Below are 20663 nucleotides of genomic sequence, written 5' to 3'. Positions count from 1 at the left end.
AGAGATGATGTACTCTATTATTTATCAGTTTTGTTTGTTTGCATAAAAAGACTCCACTTACATGGTTAATTGCAACTAATTCAACCACCAGGGGGTGAGGAGGATTAGATGAAAGGGATGTTTTGTGGAAGAGCCTAGAAGGTAAAAACCGCCGTGGCACTATTTATCCCTTCTGCCACTGCAATACCCGATATTAATTATATAACTTCATGTGTGTCTATAATTATAGGCACTACAGCTATCCAAGTTATTAGGGAAATCTGTTTTTCAAAATGGTCTGTTGGTGGTTCGGAAGAGCTTGCTCAGTTCTTGGTGCTGGTGGAAGTTAAGAGGTACTTCCTGGGAAAGGCAGGTGAGCCCAGAACTGCTGTACTGGATTCTGTGTGCAGACGGCAAAGCAGTAAGGAGGATGCGAGGGGCTCAGTGGAGTGCCAGCCAAGCAGACCGTCTGAAGTGAGACAGAAAATAATCTCTGGGAAACATATATGGGGCTCAGGGTCAGCAGGATCAGCAGGATGCTGGGGGAGAGGGTCAGGGCGGCGGAGGCGGCCACGCCCAGTAGGCATCCAGGTGGTCTAAGGCATCATCACCCTCTCTGGTCCTCCCATCCCTGCCCTCTCCTCCATAGCAACCACTTGGGAGTTTCCTTCAGGACATAACAGAAAAATGGAGAGAAGATAGACATTTTCTATGGTTGGTTCACATTCAGCATGTGAATCAAGTGTGAGGAATGGGCATGAATTTCTTCCAAATTTCACCAACCACTGTCACGGGTTCCCAGTATCCCATCCCAACTACATGCCCCTCTTCCTCCCAAATAGCAGGTCTTACTCTCTAAGAAGGTCTCTCCCCTCGGCTTCTCCACCCAGTCATCAGGGCGTCAGTGCCCTTGCTCCCTGCTCTGCTCCATCTACCTGTCTGACCTTGAACCACACTGCAAGTTCCCAGACGCAGACCTCACTGGCCCACAAGCAGTTCTCCAGACAGCCCTGCCCCCTGCTGCTTCAAGACTCAGCTTGGGCAGCAACATCTCCAGGAAATGTCCCTTCCCCCACCCCAAACCCCCCCAGTCCTGCACACACTGGGGCAGGGATTCAAGAGAGATTGAGTCATTTGCTCAAGATCCCACAGTTAATGAGGGGTGAAGCCAGGGCTGGAACTCAGGACCATGGGCCCCCACAGACACAGGTGCCCGGTACTGGGACTGAGGAACCAGAAAAAAACACAGGAAAGGCCCTGCCCTCAAGGAGCTTGGAGGCTGGTCTGGCCAACGCCCTGCCTTCTGGATGCTGATGCACAGAAGGCAGAACCCCCTTGGCAGCTTCTGGGATTGTGTGTTGATCATCCATTATTTCAGAGCAGAAAACCACAGTCATCAGGGAAAACTTCATGGAGCAAGTGAGGCTAAAGCTGAGTTGAGCATCAGAAGTGGCGTCAAACCTGTTCAGGCCCGACACCCGGAGGCTCTGGAAGACAAAGCAGGGCTTTACAAAAGAGAGCCTCTGCCCTGCTGGCGAGTGCCCTGCCCCACCTCCACCCAGCTCTCCATCTGCCATTCCCAAAGCCAGTCGCAAGGAGATGCTTTCATCACAACCAGCCCCCTCCGAGCAAACAGGGCGGCAGGGCTCCTTATTAGAGGTGCGCCTGATCCCATGCGTGGCGAGTGGCTCTATCAGCGATTCAGTGTGCGCACAGGGCGCCACCGCCCTGCGTCTGCCCGGGGACTGATAAGGTGCCTCTCTTCGGGTTTTGACAAGCTGCAGCATGAGAGGATGCGTCAGGGGCCCCACTGAGCCAGAGGCACGTTGCCAAGGAATAAACTCAGGGGGAGAGAAACAAAGACGGCGGAAACAATATCCCACAGCCGTGAAGACGGGATGTGAAAATGAGGCAGGCTCCAGCCTGTTTTCGGATGGCCTGAAACAGAGTCCATTACAACTTGGACGACGAGAGATAAAAAAACATGCGCAGAGGGGCCAGGGCTGTGATAGCCCAGGCAGAGGGAGAGAAATGTGTTTGCGGTACGCATCACTTCACTGCGCATGGAGCTTGTCTCCTATGCATGTTCCACGAAGCCCTCTCCTCTCTCCCCAGAGATGCGCTGTTTGCTCAGGCCCCAGACAGCTCCGCCTCGTCAAATGCCATCTCTTCTGGTCTCCCACCTGCCTCCTCCCAGCCTCACCATCTTAATCTATTCACAAGGCTGTTACCAAAACAGACCTTCACACACTTCCTATCACTCTTCTCTTCTCAAGCTGTTACACCCCAACGCCCGTCTTCTTCAACCTACCCCAGCGAAAATGACTCTTCTGTTTTCCCCAAAGGCATGAAATAAACCTGAAATCCTGGCAGTCCTGGTGGACCCGATGCCCTGGCAAGCAGACCTGGCTTGTCCCTCCCAGTTAGTCTTTTAACCTGTCAGAGCCTTGAGTCTTGTCTGGAATAATGGACATGCAAGTACTTTATTCTCAATACCTACATCATTTTTGGAAACTTCTTCCAAATCCAAGACCTATGATCAAACCAAGTCCGCAATCCCCATCATTCATTCATTCACATATAGGAACGTGAAGGTAAGAGGGTACAGTACCTCTCCTGAGGAGCCCAAGGCCAAGTGGAGAGTCAGACATGCAAATATCCAAACACAGTGAGTGGGGAAAATGTGTATAATCCAGGGCTCTCTGGGAGCTGAGAAGAGTCCCTATATCTGCCTGGGAAGAGGCAGAACAGAGCAGGGGATAAGACAGAGGTTAATGGATGGACAAGGTGGGCCAGGTTTTCCAGATAGAGGGAAGAGCTGGTGCAAAGACATGAGGCTAGAAGAAAGCATCTAAGCCCCTGACGACATTCCTCTTTGCTCTGTTCTTGGTGCCTGCTTGGGACAGTTCAATCAGTACTTTTAAGCTTTTTAAAGATCCAACCCCTTCATATCATGATGAAAAAGCAAGGCCTAGAAAAAAGAGCTTGCCCAGGGCTCAAACCAGGTCTTTTGCTTTTTGTTGGGGGCATTTTCCCCACCCTAGGTGTTCACAGCCTTCTCTAAGCCACCTCATCACTCAGTCCCGGCACTGGAAATGCTCTCCCTTCCTAAACTAGCTCCACCCCCCTACTTTCTTAACAACTGAGCTCAGCTAAGAGCAATATAAAGGGTAGGCAGACAAGTGGTGCATAGGAAACCTGTACCACCTAGGGAAATAAGTGCTTGTTAAATATACATGCACATCCAAAACTCAGCTTTCGCATCACTTCCTCCAGGAAGTTTTCCCTGATGACTGCCCCAGGTCGGGTGTCCCTCATTGGTTTTTCCAGAGATCCAATGCTAATGCCTGGACTTATCACACTTCACTACAATTATCTACTCATTTACTGCCTTCCCGGTGAACCTGGGAGTTCCAGACACAACATCTAGTATATAGGAGGTCCTCAATGAATAGTTTTAGATGGATGGATGGATGGATGGATGGATGGATGGATGGATAAACCTATTTCTTTGAGAGACAGTTGAGATTGCAGAAGAAGCTTAAAACAGGAATGAAAGGATCTGGATTCTAATCCTGCTCCACCACCCACTAGCAGTATGACATTGGATAAGTCTCCCCACCCCTCGAATCTTCAATCTTCCCTTCCATGCAGGGGAATCTAAGTGTACCCAGGTCAGCGTTTGCATAAAATTTGAATGTGATCATTGAAATGTGAAGGTGCTTTGTAAACTACCAAATGCTGTGCACACATTATCCCTATTCACTGATTCGGATGTTTTGAACAGCAAGTAAAAGAAACCCATTTTACATTAGCTTGAAACACAAGGGCAGGCATTGGCCCACACAACCAGAAATGTACAACTAGGAAAAATGTTGAGCAGAAATAACTACAGAGAGTAGAAAATGTGACTTTTCTAAACACGAGATTTTTCTTAAAATAATCTCCATAAACTTGCCATTTCCCCTGAGACCTGTCTGCCTTTAAACCAGCAAGCTTGTAGCTACCTGTGAGAACAAGGCTACCTGTGAGAAAAAATGTCCAAGGCTATAGTGTAGTCGTGCATTTCAGCAACAGGTCAACCCTCTACACATTTCATCCTTTTGTCTAGACTCTCCAGAAATCCCCTCCAACTTCCCCACCAAGATATTTATAGTAATAATTGTGTTTTTAATAAAAAAAGAATCTTGTGAGGAAAGGCTAATAAAATGATCGTAAGCACTGCCCCACCATCATCACCACCAGAGGATAAGAATAGTAGCTATAGGAATGCCAAAAGAGAATGACATGGGATTCCTTTGTTGAGACCTTCCAGGAGAGTTTAGTGGTTTATTGGGTAGTGTGATAGGACCGGAACACCTGCACAGGTGAAAGCATGAAGCTTTAGAGTAATTCTGTAGATAAATTCAGGTCCATCCAAGTTGTAGCATTCGGCGGTTCGTGCACAGAGACTATAAAGTGTACCCCCCAAACAGCCCGGCTGATGGATATTTCTAATATCTAATGTAATAGGAAGGAGAGGCTGTGAGGACAGTAAATTTAGACTGGTACAGAGCAAGAGCTGAGCTGGGGAAGGAGGAGGGAGTTACTGAAATTCAAGCACTAGGAAAAGAACAACCCAGAAGAATTCTGTTGGGAAGGAGACAAGGGAGTGTCTTGAGTTGCCTGCTTTCTCGATGGGTGGCCTCTTGTTTCCCGGTCTGTACCCAGCCCTCCTCTGGGATGAATTTAGACATGTCTGATTTTGAGCGACTGCAGCAGGGAAACAGCGCTCCTTTGGAGACTTTTCAGCCATAACTTCACAAAAGAGTCTTTACCCGAATGCGTGGAACCACGACTCATCAAGTCCGAGGGAGTCGTGGAGGAACAACTGGCCGCCACAAACCAAGAACGTGGGCAAATGAGTCTTCACTGAGTGGCTCCAGGTGGCCAGCCTTGGGCTGAAATTTGGAAGGGACATAGAAATATAAGAAACTGTCATTTTCAATGTGGCTACACAGGAGGACAGCCAGGTCCCGGTCCTGATCCAAAGGCTGGGTGAGACAGGAGCATTCAACCAGGAGGGACAGATATAATCAGTCGGTCTTTGTGTGCCTGAATAACTGCCAATCAGGGCAAGGTCCTGATAAAGGGACAGGCATCAAATGCAGAGAGAAGAAGCAACCTCACAGGGCAATTGAGTGATCTGATGGGCACTCACCGGCCAGGGAGGCCAAACAATTGGGGAACAGGAGGGGGAAAGGTTATGTATCCTGAATGTCATATTCTGAACTGTCCTAGATGCCTGATATTTCCAGGGTCTAGGCTTCTTAAAATCAAGAGATGATTTTAAAAAAATATATAAAGGAACTGATCCAGCTCAACAGCTTCTGGTTGGATTCTCTTGGCGTTTCTTGCTATTGTGCGATTAAGACATGGATATGTACAATATATTTGCATAATTGCAACATAAAAGTTCAAAACAACTAGCTTCTGCCAAAGCACACAAATGACTGAGATCTCCCGACTGTGTGTTATCTGAGGACGCGCTGTGGTGCACCACAACTGTCCAGTCGACTGCTGCTCACCCATCACCCCGTTCCAGGCACTATGACAACATCGTTCAGCTCACATACCAGGCCATGCTCCATCTGAATCAAATACAGTGATGAGGTGTTTCTTAAATAGATAATAATTTTTAAGAATAATTCTCTTTGGATGCATTGAATATTTAGATTCCTAGATAAAGAGTCATCTAGTGGAACTGACAAAGGATTATGGGTGACAAGTTATAGTATACACAGTATGTATGAAGTCAGAAAAGCCTGTGTTTTGGGGGAAAAATCAGGTCAGCCATACATTTGGTAAATTATGGTCATAATCCATTGTCATACTCGCTCTGAAATACACACACTGAGTTTTGCTATCTGGACAGCAAGAAAGATCTATCCTTGTTATAAGTTATAAATTATTATTGAAATAACTCAATGCATTGTTTTTATGTAGGTGATCTTGATTAAAACTATTACACCTTTTCTGAGGGAAAAAGAAATGCCTGTGGTATGGGGCATAGTATATCTCTCAGCCTCTGCTTCCTCACCTATAAAACTGTGTAAATGATACCTACCTCTCATATTATTCTTTCCTTCAATCTCTAACAAATATTCACTGGGCCCGGTCACCTGCAGCCACGTTCTAGGCACTGGTGCTATAGCTATGAACTTGACAATGCTTTTGACTTTGTAGATTTGACATCTCAGGGGGATGGCAACAAAGAGACAAGTACGTAAATAAGCATGCGATGTCATTTCAGGCAAGATAAGTGCTATGGCCAAAAAAAATTTTTAAAGGTCGGGTAAAGGCATAGCAGGAGCAGGGGGTCCTGTGGAGGGGCTGGCTTAGATGACTTGGTCAGAGAGGATCTTGCAGAGAAGGGGCCCTGGATGAAGAGTGAAGCAGCCATGTGAATCCTGGGGGAACCACTTTCCAGGCAGAGGGAACAGTAGATGCAAGGAACTGGAGGTGGGACTACATTGGCAGGTTCGAAGAACAGGTGATGTCTTGGGCCTAAGGGGGGCAATGAGAGGAGAAGGGGTCAGAGGGGCACCCCGAGGCCAGACTTCCTGTTAGACTCCAGGTGAGTATGAGTCTGGAGCACAGGTGCACAGTTGGATCTACAGACATCAACTGGGGAGTCATCAGCTTAGAGATGGACAGTAAAGCCAGAGGACTGGACAAGATCACCCACAAAGTCCTAGTGAAAAGTAAAAATTACTTAGGACTGAGCCTGGGTAACCGGACATTCAGAGCAGGAGCCAGCAAAGGGACACTAAATGTGAAACAATTATTATGGGAGAAAAAAGCAAGAATATGGACATTGTAAGGAGAAAATGGCCTGTTTTGTGGGAATGGGTATGGGGTAATGTGTATAAAAGTTTCAGCATAGGTTCAAGCAAAGAGTCGGCTCTCAAAAATGCGATTTGCCTCCCCTAGGTTTAGAGAGAATGAAGTATTGCTGGATTTAAAATAAGGAAGAAATCAGTGAGAAAGAAACAATATTCCCTATCCCTATAAGAAGAAGAAGGAGGAGGAGGAGGAGGAAGAGGAGGAGAAGGAGGAGAAGGAGGAGGAGGAGGAGGAGGAGGAGGAGGAGGAGGAGAAGGAGGGGGAAGAGGAAGAGGAAGAGGAGGAGGAGAGAGGGAGGGGGAAGAGGAGGGGAGGACAAGAAGAAGAAGAAAAAGAAGAAGAAGAAGAAGAAGAACAACAACAACAACAACAACAACAACAACACAGTAACACTGGTTAAGGTTAAAATAAATTTTTCCTAGAAACCCCGACAACCTAAAAGCCAAATGCTGTAAAATGATTAGAAGGCACTGCTGATGGGGCCAGGAGGTCCTGGAGCTGGTTTCTACAGCCATTCCTCCAATTACTCCCAAAACCTCCCAGCCTGGTCTTCTCCGCCGTCTTATGGAAGAGGGCAGGCTTTGAAGCAGGGTTCAGCCTGCCTCAGCCTGTGTGCTGTCCTTCAAGCACAAAGGAACGGGGACTCGGTGTTGGAGGCCCCGCCCTCCCCTCCCCAGGCATCTGGAAGGAGCACTGACAGCCCGGCTCCGTTGCCGTCCCCCCCACCCCCCGCAAATCCCCCCATCTCAAGCCAGCTAGAAAAGAGATCTTGCTGACAGCCATTTAGTACCCAGGCCACGCTCCATCTGAATCAAATACAACCCCAGCTGCCATCTAACTCAGAGCAAATGTGGACCCTCCAGTGGTGATCTGAGGGGACAAAGTAGCAGAGAAAACTTCCAGACCTCAGAGGATGAAGGGGCCTCATGGAATAATCCTCCGTTCAGCACTTTCCAGCTGAAATGTGAAGCACATGCACACTTAGTGTCTCACAAGATCCTGTGGCTTAAATAAGGAGGCTTCCCCTCCTTTACAGATAAGGAAACTGAGGCACACAGAGGGAGACGGGCCTTGCCTGGGAGGATGTGATACACTTAACAGCAGAGCTAGAATTATATCCAAACTTCTCGATTCCTTGCCTACAGGGTTACTATAAGGATTAAATGAGATTTGGAAACAAGTCTATACAGGATTCCCAGACACCAGGCCTCACAAAGTAGAATGAGGACAATCGAATTTTGGAGCCTCCACTTAAATCCCGACTTATTAACTACAAATCACTGAACAAGTTGCTCTGAACATCCCCAGATCTCATTTATCTTATCTAAGGGTACCAATCTTCTTCTAGGATTATGGTCAAAATTAAATATGAGATTGTAAAGCACACGGTACAATCTCTGGAAATAAGTAATTAGTCAAGAAATGTTAGCTTCCAATGGGGAGGAAAAAGGAGACATATGTACTACTATTTGTAATACTTGAAACAATAAAATTAAATTTAAAAATAAAAATAAATGTTAGCTTCTTTCAGGAACAATAACAATATTTCCACCAAATAGTTCAGTGGCCTTGGACAAGTTGCTTCCCTTTTTTGAGATGCAGGTGTCCTCCCCTGTAAAATGTGGGGAGGTTAAACTAGGCTGAGTCAGAAGGTGATTCAGAATGTAGACGGGGAGGATTTCAGTTCTACCTCCTCTGAAAGTTACTTAAGCTTCTCAAAACCACATTGCCCCATTGGTCAAATGGAGATAACGAACAGAACCTACCTGCTGGATTTTTCTGAAGATTGAACAAAAAGATGCAAGTGGAATTCTTAGTAAAGAATAATACAGAATCAGTGCTCAATAAAACTTGGTTAATGGGGTTGTTTACACTTTTCTTCTGCACTTCTTCTCCAGTGATGGCAAGGATTACAGAGGACAACTTGCTATCTGAGGCCCCCAGTTTCCCCATCTGTAAAGTGGGGGTTTGGACTAGATTGTCTCAAGGATTCTTCATCTCTGATTTCTAGGAAACTACAGGCATCTCAAGGAAACACCTCTTCCCAGTGGTGGGTCCTCCCAAGACTCAACTTGGAAGCCACATCTCTGGCACCTGTCCCGTTAACATTAACTGTCAGTAAGCCTGGCCTTGGAAGCAACTTGCAAATGATGAACCTGTGCACGATGGGGAGCCATCAAGAGGGGCGCCATGTCTCCTCTGTGGTTACCCAACCTCATCCTCCCCGGCTTAGCACATTCCAGGACCCTTTCAGGACGCAAAATGTTTCAGAAGAAGGAGGGGACTATTCTCCTTTCTTTCTTCATAAATAAATACTTTACTCCATGTAATTACTCAAAAACATCTAGCAGAAATATCTGAGGAGTGGGCAAACACCTGCCACAAAGCTGTGTCACATGAAGCCTTGACTCCTCAGAGTCCCCCGGTACCAGATGACATGCTGTCAGCTGCATGTGGGTAAACAGAATCAGACTCTGCTGTGGAGTTTCAGAAAAACTCACTGAACAAAATGTTATAATGCAGCTTCTTCCCTTCCCTCACCTCCCAAGACCAGTTCAATGAAAAGACTTGTCCAATAAACAGACTTAACCATTTCCTCATTAGCCATTTTTTTCACCCATTGAGGCCAAATTGGTATTTGATGCAACAGGGGAATGTGTTGAGTACATTATTAATCAGGCTCAGCAAAGGAAAGGTCATGGGGGTGACGGGCACAATTACAGGATGTGGGCAAGGGGCCAATGAGAGCGCATCAGGAGGAGGGGAGATCGATGGTTATGAAATTATGGAAGGTTATGACTAGTTGGAGGTAACTGAAAGGCTGACATTCTGCTCAAACCAGACACGTGCAAGGCTTTCATCTCCAACTGTCTTCAACTGTCTATTATCACAAGGAAAACTTCAGCTCCAAGGCAGCCAGAAGCCCGCAACCAGGTCTTAGTAACGAGAGTCACTCGATGCAGGATATTCGATTGGAAGTTTATCAGACTGGTTAGAGCTCCAGCAAGAAAAGAGATGTCAAGGTGCCCTCGGAAGGAAACTAGGCTTGTTATCTTTCGATCTCCAGATGCGGCTGCTCGATATTCTCAATAACCTCCGGAGCACATGGGTCTCAGAAAGACTTTTCCAGATAAAGTGTGCTGGGGTCTGGAAACGGCCCCCAAACTGCCTTAACTGGGCATTGATTCTTTAGAATCAATTGCATTTCATTCCACAATGAAATGGTAGTGAACCATCGAGAAGATATCCCTAGGCACACCACTCAAAGGAAATCTCTAAGGAAGTCACAAAAGTTTGCAAAGGATGCTGCAGCAGAAATGAACCACACAGCATTAAACCTTCAATTGCTGTAAACAGGCATGGCTACAGATTTATTTTTAAAGGGAATCACATTAAGCTATAACTACAGAGAGGACTCTCCATCTAGTTTATCAAACAGAAGAGTAGTCCAAGGCCAGAATGAAGCTGGGTTCATTTTATAAAGGTGTTTAGATGATTAATCTGAATCATCAATGAAAGCTTTCATTAAGTTGCACCCTAGGAATTGATTTGCAATGGGTTATTCCCATGTGCTATGCAAACTTGCTGTAGAAAATTAGTCATCCTAGACTCCCTACAGAATACAGACATGACATCCGGGCATCTGTTAAGTTTACTCAAAAACATATGCAAGCCTTTTTTTAAAGAACCATAATTACATCCTGCCGAAACCTCCAAGGACCCTGCTAACTGCCTTTGTATTACAACATCCATTTCCCACTTAGGCAGGCTCTGCTATTAGAAGTATGTTACAATATGCTTGCTCCTGCGGCACACTTTCTCAGCTGGAGTCTGCCAATGGTCAAGGCCTTCCGTGCTCAAAGATCAGACTTGGGGGAAGCAAGAGTTGTAGGGTGGTGTGTGTATGTGTTCTTTGTTAAAATATGACCAGGAATGTAGAACTGAAAGGCAACTTAAGCATTAATCCAGGCCAAGTCTCATTTTCATAGGGTACCACTGAAGACCAGAGAGGGAAGTGGCTCATCCAATGTCACACAGCTCAAATCTGAAGCAGTACATGGTACAGTGATTAAAATCTTAGGCGCTGGGGTCAGACAGACAAGTCCACCATGCTCTCTCTATCACTTATTTGCTGTGCGACTTTGAACAAAGCTCTTCACTTCCGTGAGCCTCAGGCCCTTTATTTATAAAATGGACACTTTCACGGTACATGGGATATAAGAAGTCCCAAAGAAGCATTAACTGTTAATATCCTTTTCATTGTCACAAACAGGACCTCATGTAATCTTCATGACCACCTTATGAGGGAGAAAGGGCTGGGATTACCAGCCTCATCATACAGATAAGAAAACTGAGGTTCAAAATAGTGAAATGACTCTTCCAAGGCCACACACACCCCTGGTCCAGTTTCTTACAATCCTACTGAAGTAGATGGGGAGCACAGCCCCCACTCAATGTGCCACCAGTTTTCTGGACTTCACCCAGAGACAAAAAGGGAGGCCAACAGGAGCCTGCTTGTTTGTGTCTACACAGAAGCAAAATTAGCATGGCCACCATTCTCAGGGCTTCAAATCCCACAGGGACTCTGGGTCCAGCTGGCTGTTCCCTGCCCAGAAGAAGGGAGGAGGGCAGTTTTATATCCAAACCTAATAGTGGATGTTGGAGCTATACATGGGGAAAGAGCATATTACTGCAGGATCCTACTTCATATTTTAAAGCTGACATCAGCGTACTAGTCAATGCTCCAGCCTGCCCTCTTGACCCCCAAATCTGGCCTTTGGGAAAAGTCTAATTGCCTGCTCTGAGTGACACCAGAGCCATGTGAGTGATAAAGTTATAGACTGTCACTTTGTAATTATGTGCCCTAATGGAAAGAGGACTACATTGAATGAATGCACAAGTGAATGAATGAATGCACACCAGGGTTATTTGTACTAAGCTCTGGAGTGCAATACAGTGATGTCTCCATTAATGCATCTTCCGGGAACTCAGTCCCTGAAGGATGTCAATCAAGAACAGAGTCACAAAAAGCTGCAGGGAGTAGGCCAGGAAATGACAAACAGTGCTGTGAGGCCTGGACTACCGGTTCCGCCTCTCTAGGTGTGACAGTTTGGGGCCTCAGCGCCCTTGCCTGCACAATGATGACTCTGAATTTAGAGACCTAAATATCAAAGAAGGAAAGCACCCAGACCTACGAAACCTGCTCTAGATGGTACAAGACTTCAGAGGAACGTTCTAGCAGCTACTAAACTGTAGCTATTAGGCTCTATCTAGTCGCCTGCCTAATATTTGGGAGTGATGGGATGAGGGGGGGGGGGGGCAGCATGAAGCTGCCATGTATTGAGCTCTTACTGTGCACCACAGGATCTCAGTGCTCTCTTCTCAAAAAAAAAAAAAAAACACTAAAATCCCTGAGAAGTGTTATTTTCCTCATTTTCAGATAAGAAAATGGGTTCCGAGAGGAAAAGCAATTTGCATATGGTCCAATCCTAAGGGCTGCATCCAGGGTTTCATCCAGGGTCTGCTGGATTCCAGATCCAGCTCTTCCCAGGACACTCCCTGTCTCTTGTCCACCATCAGCAGCCCTGGGAGGCCCATCCAGGGACTTGAGCCTTTCCTCACCTCGATCACCTAGGGGCTCCTCTGCAAACGGGCTCACAGGGAAAGCTGCTGAAAGGTGACCCTGCTAGGGGAATTGAGCAGGAAGAGGAGTAGCCTGGCTCCCCTCCAGGTGAGGGAAGGCCATCTGCTGCCCTTCTTCCATCTACCCAGAGGCTCAGACCTACAGGGGCTGCGCAGAGGGTGCAGGATGGGTCACCAGGCACAGCTGCTGCAGCTGCTGCCTCTCCCAGTAGATCTGGGAGCCGCCCTGACGTCATGCCCACTGGTAACCCGACCCCTAATGACTGCTCCCTCCTCCCTCTCCTGGGCCCATCTTGCAGGCACAGGGGAGAGGTCACCCCTCAGGGGAAGGGGCCAAGTGGAGCTCCTTTCAGTGGCTGCTGAAATGAGAGATAATTTTGGTTATTGACATCTCCCTCAGGACTTCCCTATTCTCAGAGCTGTTCCTACTTCTCCCTCTCTGGCTGCTTCTAGAATGAGACCTGCTTCGCTTCACACTAAAAGAGCAAGGCGGGGGGAAGAGGGGGGTCCTCTCCCTTGGGGCTTATGCTCCATATTAGTTGGCCAAGAGCAAGACTCAGGTTTGGTTGGGGTGTTTTACTCTAGGAAGATAAACACTTGTGAATAAACACTGACAGGCACTCTACAAAATGGATCTAAGCAGCAGCCAAATACTAAATTTATTTTTTATTATGTTTTTTAATTGATTTCAGAAAGAGGGAGGGAGGAGAGAGAGATAGAAACATTAATGATGAGAGAATCATTGATCGGTATTGATCGGTTGCCTCCTGCACACCCCCTACTAGGGATCGAGCCCAAAACCCAGGCATGTGCCCTGATAGGAATCGAACTATGAACTCCTGGTTCATGGGTCGACACTCAACCATTGAGCCACCGTCCAGGCCAAACACTAAATTTATTTAAATGCTATTCTAATAAAGCAGACAGAAGGAAAAGCATTTGAAACCTCTTTAAATCCACTCTGGAAGATAAAACACAAGCATGAGACTCAATCTCTGCTCTCTAGCATCTTACACTCTAATTGGGAACATTCCCACTAGCTCTGCTCCTGGCTGACATTTACTAAATAGTTACTGTCTAGTGGGTACCTGCTAAGTACTTGTATTTCTCATTTGATCTTCATAATAAGCCCAGGATATAATAGCTATTGATTTTCCCATTGAACAAAGAAGGAAGGTGAGGCACAGAGAAGGGAAGTCATTAGGTGAAGGTCACGGAGTTGGGATTTTCATTGTTTGATTCCACAGCTCATGCTCTTAACCTATGAGTGATTCAACGAAATACAGGCATACCTCGGAGGTATTGCAGGTTCGGGTCCAGACCACTGTAATAAAGTGAGTATCACAATAAAGCGAGTCCTAATCTTTTCACTTTGTGGAGGGTCTTGCCTTCAATTTGTAAAAAAAAAAAAAAAAAAAAAAAATCTGTGAAGCACAATAAGGTGAAATGAAGTAAAACAAGGTATGCCTTTAATGTATCAGGTAGGGAAAAGATACAGAAAGAGTTGAAAAGAGTCAAAGAAGAAAGAACAAGAGAAGAGATAAGGTAAGGTTTTGAGTGGATAGAATTGCAAGATGAATCTTGAAGAGAGGCTAGAGATGGCTGGTTGAAGTAAAGAGGGGAGAGGAAGGAGAAGATGGACAGTTACCACAAGGAAAGCCAGTCCTGTGTGAGATGGCCCACACACAAGCCACAGTCTGCATCCTCTGTCATCCATATCCATGGAACTTGGGCTCTAAACCCACCTGAAAAAATACCGCAGACAGGTTCATTTCTTGTTCATTCTCTCCAAAAGAGGAAGAGATGTGAATTTCTTGCCCTCAAAATGAAGCTCAGGTACCCTTCACAATAAAATTTTGCCCAGAAATCTTCCTCAGAAGGTAGAAAAAACAAAAGTTAAAATATTGTTATGTGGGTAAACCCAGCTTTGCACTGTGGACAAATTCATGAAAAATAACAAGAGATCACACGTTTCTAAGTTCTCTGAGTAAAAGAACTCCATGATGACATCTGTAAAGCAAACCAATATTTCCTACAATAGAAAACGTGTCCTTAACTCCTGTACCTTGCAAAGCAGGATGCTTGTATATGAATGCTGCTGTTATTACTGCTATGGCAGCACCTGTCTGTTCCAGGTCACTATGCCCACCGTGTCGTCCTGCCCTAACACATGTTGACCGCTCACTGTGTTCTGGGCAGATACTTCGGGGACACAAAGATGCCAGGACAGGCTAACAGAAGATGAAGACCTACTCACACAGAACCAGGATCAAAGTTGGAAGACAGGGAAAGACAGGGTGTCATGAGCTGCTTTTGCAAAAACCAGGCAAGGAGGTTCATTTGGCCTAAGAAGATGATGCCTGGCCACCTGCCTGAGACATAAGTGGGTGGGCATCTCTCTGCCAGGAGGTGGGGCTTCCTGTGTGGGGAGGCAGCAATGGCAGAGTAGATCAGAGAACCAGCAGTGACTTCTCTGATATTGTGATATAATAACACAACATATTTGGTCTTCATCCCCAGTTCCTGGCACAGAGCAGTGTATTTCCTCAACTGAGGTCTGTGTACCCCTGGTGGTATACAACATTTTAGGTGCTATATCAAATGAACTTTTTAAAAATTTCATACCCATGAGTTTACTTTCATAGGTATTTGAAAGAAAAATAAGTAGCCCGTGAAATTCAGGGTTTCATTGATACTGCTGTAACAAGGCTAAATTTTTTAAGTGAGTCCATATAAAGACAGACATGGGATAATAATAAAAGGCAGAAATGGGGTCAGTGGTATATTGATGTCTGATAATGGTGATAATGGTATCTGATGAAAAAGGGCACAGCCTTTAGGGTCACGCGGAACTGGCTTCAAGAGCCATCTCTACCATTCCCAGCTGTTGGGACCGTGGGAAAGTTACTAGCCTCTCCGAGCCTTTATTTCCCTATCTGTAAAGTGGGAACAATAGCACTACCTCTCACATGTTGTTGACGTGAGGATTAAAGGTGATAGATAACGTACCAAAACCACCTGCATCACAGGGTCCCAGCAGTTGCCTGTCCATCTCTGCGCCTCTAGCTCACCCCCACTCTCCCATCTACAATACCCTCACGCATGTCCTTCCCCATCACCTCTACCTCATGCTCCTTAATCCAGCTGAGACCCATGATCTCTCTGGGCCCCATTCTGGGGACTCAGGGATTCTCCTCACAACATGACTCCAGCAGGTGAATCCCTTCTGCCTTCTCAGTCGTGTCGATAATAGGATTCAGAGACTCCATAGGAATCCAAATGTGAAGCTCCTCCAGGGACATGAGCAGAAATTAGATTTTTTTTCAATTACCATAGGCAAAGGGCTTCGTGTTATTCTAGTAACGCAAACTGCTTATTTGCCATTTCCCTCTTTGCAGTCCTACACAGGCCCTGCCAGTGATTGATGGCCGTAGGGGAGACAGTGCACACATCCAGCACTCGCAGTTTCAAGCGCCCTTGATCTCAGTCAGCAGTGAGCTGGCTCCTGGGCTTGGCGTATGGAACATGGAGGGTGGTCAGGGAGAAAGACACTTTGCAGCTGGGACTTTGCCCTGTCTTCTAAGCAGAAGGATCCCCGATAAAGTGACCCACATACCAAATACCAGCAAAAGGCTAGACCAAGAAGTCAAAGAATCTCACACCAGTCCAGCAGGCCCAAGGAAAGACAGGACTCACCCAGTCATTGCTGTCACTCCAGGTGACACACTGGGATTGGGACCCAAGTCCTCTGGAGTATGTGACTTTTCCTCAGACTTTTACAGACATGGGACAGTGGTAGACCCACTAAGACCGAAATAGGTAAGTGCAGTTTCTCATGGCTTAGCATGAGCTCAGGGACAGATTTAAAAAAAAGAATTCACTGTGATCACACCAATGCAATATACCAGGGCTAAGTACTTTACATACATTATCTCATCTATATATATAAAAGGCTAATATGCAAAGTGTCCCCTCGAGAGTTCGACTGGGAGACCAGGAGTTCCATCGCTCGCTATCTACTTGCGCTGACCACCAGGGGGCAGTGAGGAATAAAGGAAGGCCCCAGCCGGCAGCCAGAAGGCCCCACTCGGCCCTTATCGCCCGTCAGACCTAGGAACCCTACACATGCATGAATGTCGTGCACCAGGCCTCTGGTTTAATATAATCCTACAAGGTAGAAACTATTAGTATCCACATTTTATTGACAAAGCATGAGTCTCAAAATTGTTAAGAAACTTTCCTAAGATCAAAAAGCTAGTGAATTCTGAGACTGGGATTGAAACCCAGGTTGTTCTAATCACCAAAGTTCTTTCCACATTACCATCCAGCTCCCTGTTTCCATTGTTGAAAGCTCCCTCTTCCCTAGAATATCCCAGTTGTCAATTTATGGAACCTAAGTAGATATTTGTTTCATTATTCATTTAATGCCTGGTTGCTCCACTGGGCTGTGAGCTTTGTGGAGGCAGGGACACTAGAGTGAGAAAGACAAACATTCAACAGATGATTCCATCACTCCAGAGTGACTCCTCCTCTCTGGTCTCCTCTTTCCATCAAGTTCTACCCAACAGAGTAGATGTCAATCTGTGCCTGCCCACCCCTGCCTCCTCCTGAAGCAATCTACCCTCAAAGGCCAGGCTCTGTACCATGTGACCTGCTCCCACCCTAGCCATATTTGGTTGGACCAGAAACAGACACCTAACTCTAGAGTGGCCAATCCAGAGACTGGTCTTTCTCTCGTGACTTGCTTTTAAAGTGGATAAAACGAGCTGGGTCAGTCAGGTTACCTCATGAATATGAACAAGAAACACAGAGGGAAGTTCTCAGTGGACAGTGACATTGAAAGAGGCAGTTTGTGATGGTAGGGGGAGGTGATGAGGGTCAGCCTTGAGGTTGAAAGGGAAGAGAAAGGAACTGTGCATGGCAGCAGAGGGAGGTGTTAGGCAGAAGAGAAAAAAACTGGATGCTCCAAGAGAGACAAGAGAGGATGTGACAACCAAGGCGAATGCATGGCAAGGACATGGAGTTGCCTTACTTCCTGACCTTCCTGAAGCCTGGTGCTTGAAATTCTGCACATGTGTCCTTTCTATTAACAAACAAAAACAAACCTTTTTTTTTTCTAAGAGAATTTAAGTGAAACACTTCACAACTTTAAAAAAAAAAAATAGACTTTTTGCTAGGCTGGTATGGCTCAATGGTTGAGCGTCGACCTATGAACCAAGAGGTCATGGTTCAATTCTCTGTCAGGGCACATGCCCAAGTACAGGCTGGATCCCCAGTGGGGGGCATGCAGGAGGCAGCCAATCAATGATTCTCTATCATCATTGATGTTTCTGTCTTTCTATCCCTCTCCCTTCCTCTCTGAAATCAATAAAAATATTTTTATTTTTTAAAACAAGCTTTCCTCCAATCCATCCTGAAGACCCCTGATTTTGGTGTTAACAGAGGTGGTCACAGATTTTAATCCATTCTGAATGTAATTCTCAACTTCAGTGAAATTAGAATCACTGAAATGCATGTTTAAAATGCAGCTTCCCCAGAGATTCTCATGAGGTGGGTCTGGATCAGGGTTGTTGCTTCAGGCAATTCTGAGGAAAATGCTCCAGGACAGAACTTTGGAAAAACCCTGCACTTCATTACTTTTAATTAATTGTATTGTGAAGTTAATTAACCATCAAACATGCTTTGCCCAGTAAAGGTCTGCGTGGCTCCAGGGTGTACTAGTCAGTGTTTGCTGCATAACAATCAACCAAAAACCATCTTAAGGGATTACAAAAATAAGTGTTTACTTCTCAGCCACAGGTCTGCATGTTTGCCAGGGCATCTCTGCCTCAGGTCTGTTCCACAAGTTTCTGAGGCCCAGGATGGAATGGCAGAGTTGGCTGGGACATGTTCTTCTCATAGCGAAAATCAAAAGTTCCCACAAGAGCAGGTGGAAATAAGTTATGCTTCTTAAGGCCTAGGCTTGGCACTGGCACACTGAACTTCCTTCCATCCACACTCCACTGGTCACGCAGGTTACAGGCCATGTCCAATGTCTAGGGAGCAGAAAAGCGCCCTCCTCTCACAGGGGTGTGGGCAAGGAGGAAACGACTACTTAGCATAATCATCTAAACCACACCAGGCACAAGGCATTCCAGGCTAATGGTGGCCCCTTTGATCAAGGGAGGGCGCTGAGTTGGGCTGTACCAGAATCAAACCACCCTGGCTGACCCTCAAAGGACCAACCTTAAACAGCACCTCTTTGCAAAAATCTATTTCTCTTAAATTCATCCCATTTTTCAGCAACAATCACCTGGAAAAGCAATACCATAAACCTAACCATATGTACCTTCTCTTCTAAGTAAGGAGGGCCCAGGTGAGGACAGACATTTCTAATCAATGGCTGCATCATTCGTCTCCATTTCAGAACATGCCAGGGGCTTCAATAGGACACGTCTCCCTCCCTGCCTCCTCATTACTTGCTCTCGTAGTTCCTCCCATTGTGCTGCAACATGTAAGGGCATATTTTGCACTGATTTATTCAGTACATTCCCATTTTTGGTACATCTGAGCCACTGTTCTCGCCTCTAATCTCACCTCTAAGTGATCAGCACACACAGACATCAATGAAGTGACCTAACAGGTCACCCGTCACCATGGACCCATGAAACTCAAAGGAGAAAGGAATACCTCTGCCAGGGGCTGGGAGATAATAGATTCACAATAATGAAACCGGGTCCTCAAAGCTAAGAAAATGCACACACATAAAGACACACACGTGCAGAACAAATTCACCACTAAGCAGTCCTCCCAGACACCCTTCCTCCCATTACAAAACCAAAGACAACTAAAGCCCCCTTTCTAGGATGCTGCTGCTCTGTGTCACCAAGAGTCTAGCTCAGAGTCAGAGGCCAGACCTAACTCGCCCACTCACCCCCACCCCATTCAGATCGTTCACCCTCATTCATTTAACAAAGATATACTGATCATCTACTGTGTGCCAAACAATGTACTATGTGTTAGGAATGTAGATATAAACATGAAACTGAATGGCTAGGGAAGAAGGGAGACTTCGAGCAATTGACTAAATGCAGGTTTACATAAGTGAGATGCCCAAGATGTAAGAATTACAATTCTTTGTTCTAGTTTTTAGCTTTCATGAAGATCTTCCCATGTCATTAAGGATTGCTGCTTATTGCATTTTTTTAATCATATCATCAGTGAAAAAGTTTGAACTTAAACTTAAACCACACACTCCAAGGGAGCCTCTCCTCTATAATCCACGCTTTGGGTATGTGTGGAGAGTGGAGGGGCCTAAAGGAACCTCACTCACTTACCTAAGAAGCTATCAAGAGCCTGGATTCTGAACATCAAGGCATCGTGTGCCCAGTGCTCAGACTGGTACCTCTGTGACAGCTTTACAAGAGATGAAAGCCATAGGATCTTACAGGTTGTAATCAAGATGTCGACTCCTGTCCATCAAATCCCACTGTGCCCCAGAGGTTCAAGGGAGCATGGATGCAGGAAACAGACAAGGCTTAGAGTAACCTTGTCTGTACTAACTCAGAAATCCCAGTACACCCAAACATATTACTCAACCTCTCTCCCTAACACAGTTATAAAGCTCTGTTTCATTCCCCAAATGACCCCCAGTTTCCACAACAGGACCCACCGTGATCTGGCTCCATCAGTCCCCACCCCAACCCCAATCCTTGCCTCTGCTTCCTCCCCCAAGTGAACTGGGAAAGCAGATGCTAGGCTCCAGTTGCTCCCTCCCCTCAGAAGAGACTGCACTGCACCAACATCTACTCCTGCTCTGCCATCCACATCTCCTCCTAAGTCTCTTCCCAACTCCCACATTCTTCTCTTTATAATTATCCCAAAGAGAAGGAAGATTAAAAATTAATGCCCTGAGGATGGGAGTCAGAGATGTCATTATTTTGATTCAAACCTCGGGCATGGAAGAATCTGATCTAAGCTTGAGAACCAAAGTAACCTCTGGTGAGTATTGGAAACCCGGATTAATTGGAATTTACCTCTAGATAACCTGATATTTATTTTCCCTGGTGCTGGAGTTTTAGAGGATGCCACAAAGTATGATAAATGACATTCATAAAACATATTTAAGCAAAAATGCAAGTCACGGGGCGGTGGTGTTTTGAAATCCCATGAAAAGT

At 45.9% G+C, this 20663-nt stretch overlaps 1 long non-coding RNA gene across 1 annotated transcript in view; it reads right to left on the bottom strand.

Annotated features, from left to right (window-relative positions):
- Positions 1-6295: 6295 nt before the first annotated feature.
- Positions 6296-20663, bottom strand: part of LOC129151227 (uncharacterized) — a 56387-nt gene continuing 42019 nt past the window's right edge. The window contains exon 3 of the long non-coding RNA XR_008557963.1: positions 6296-6525. This is a non-coding gene — a long non-coding RNA (uncharacterized LOC129151227). The remainder of the gene's footprint in view (positions 6526-20663) is intronic.

This window comes from Eptesicus fuscus, chromosome 13 (assembly GCF_027574615.1).
Source record: "Eptesicus fuscus isolate TK198812 chromosome 13, DD_ASM_mEF_20220401, whole genome shotgun sequence".
In the NCBI taxonomy this organism is placed as follows: Eukaryota; Metazoa; Chordata; class Mammalia; order Chiroptera; family Vespertilionidae; genus Eptesicus; species Eptesicus fuscus.
This window is presented reverse-complemented; position numbering and strand designations above follow the sequence as displayed.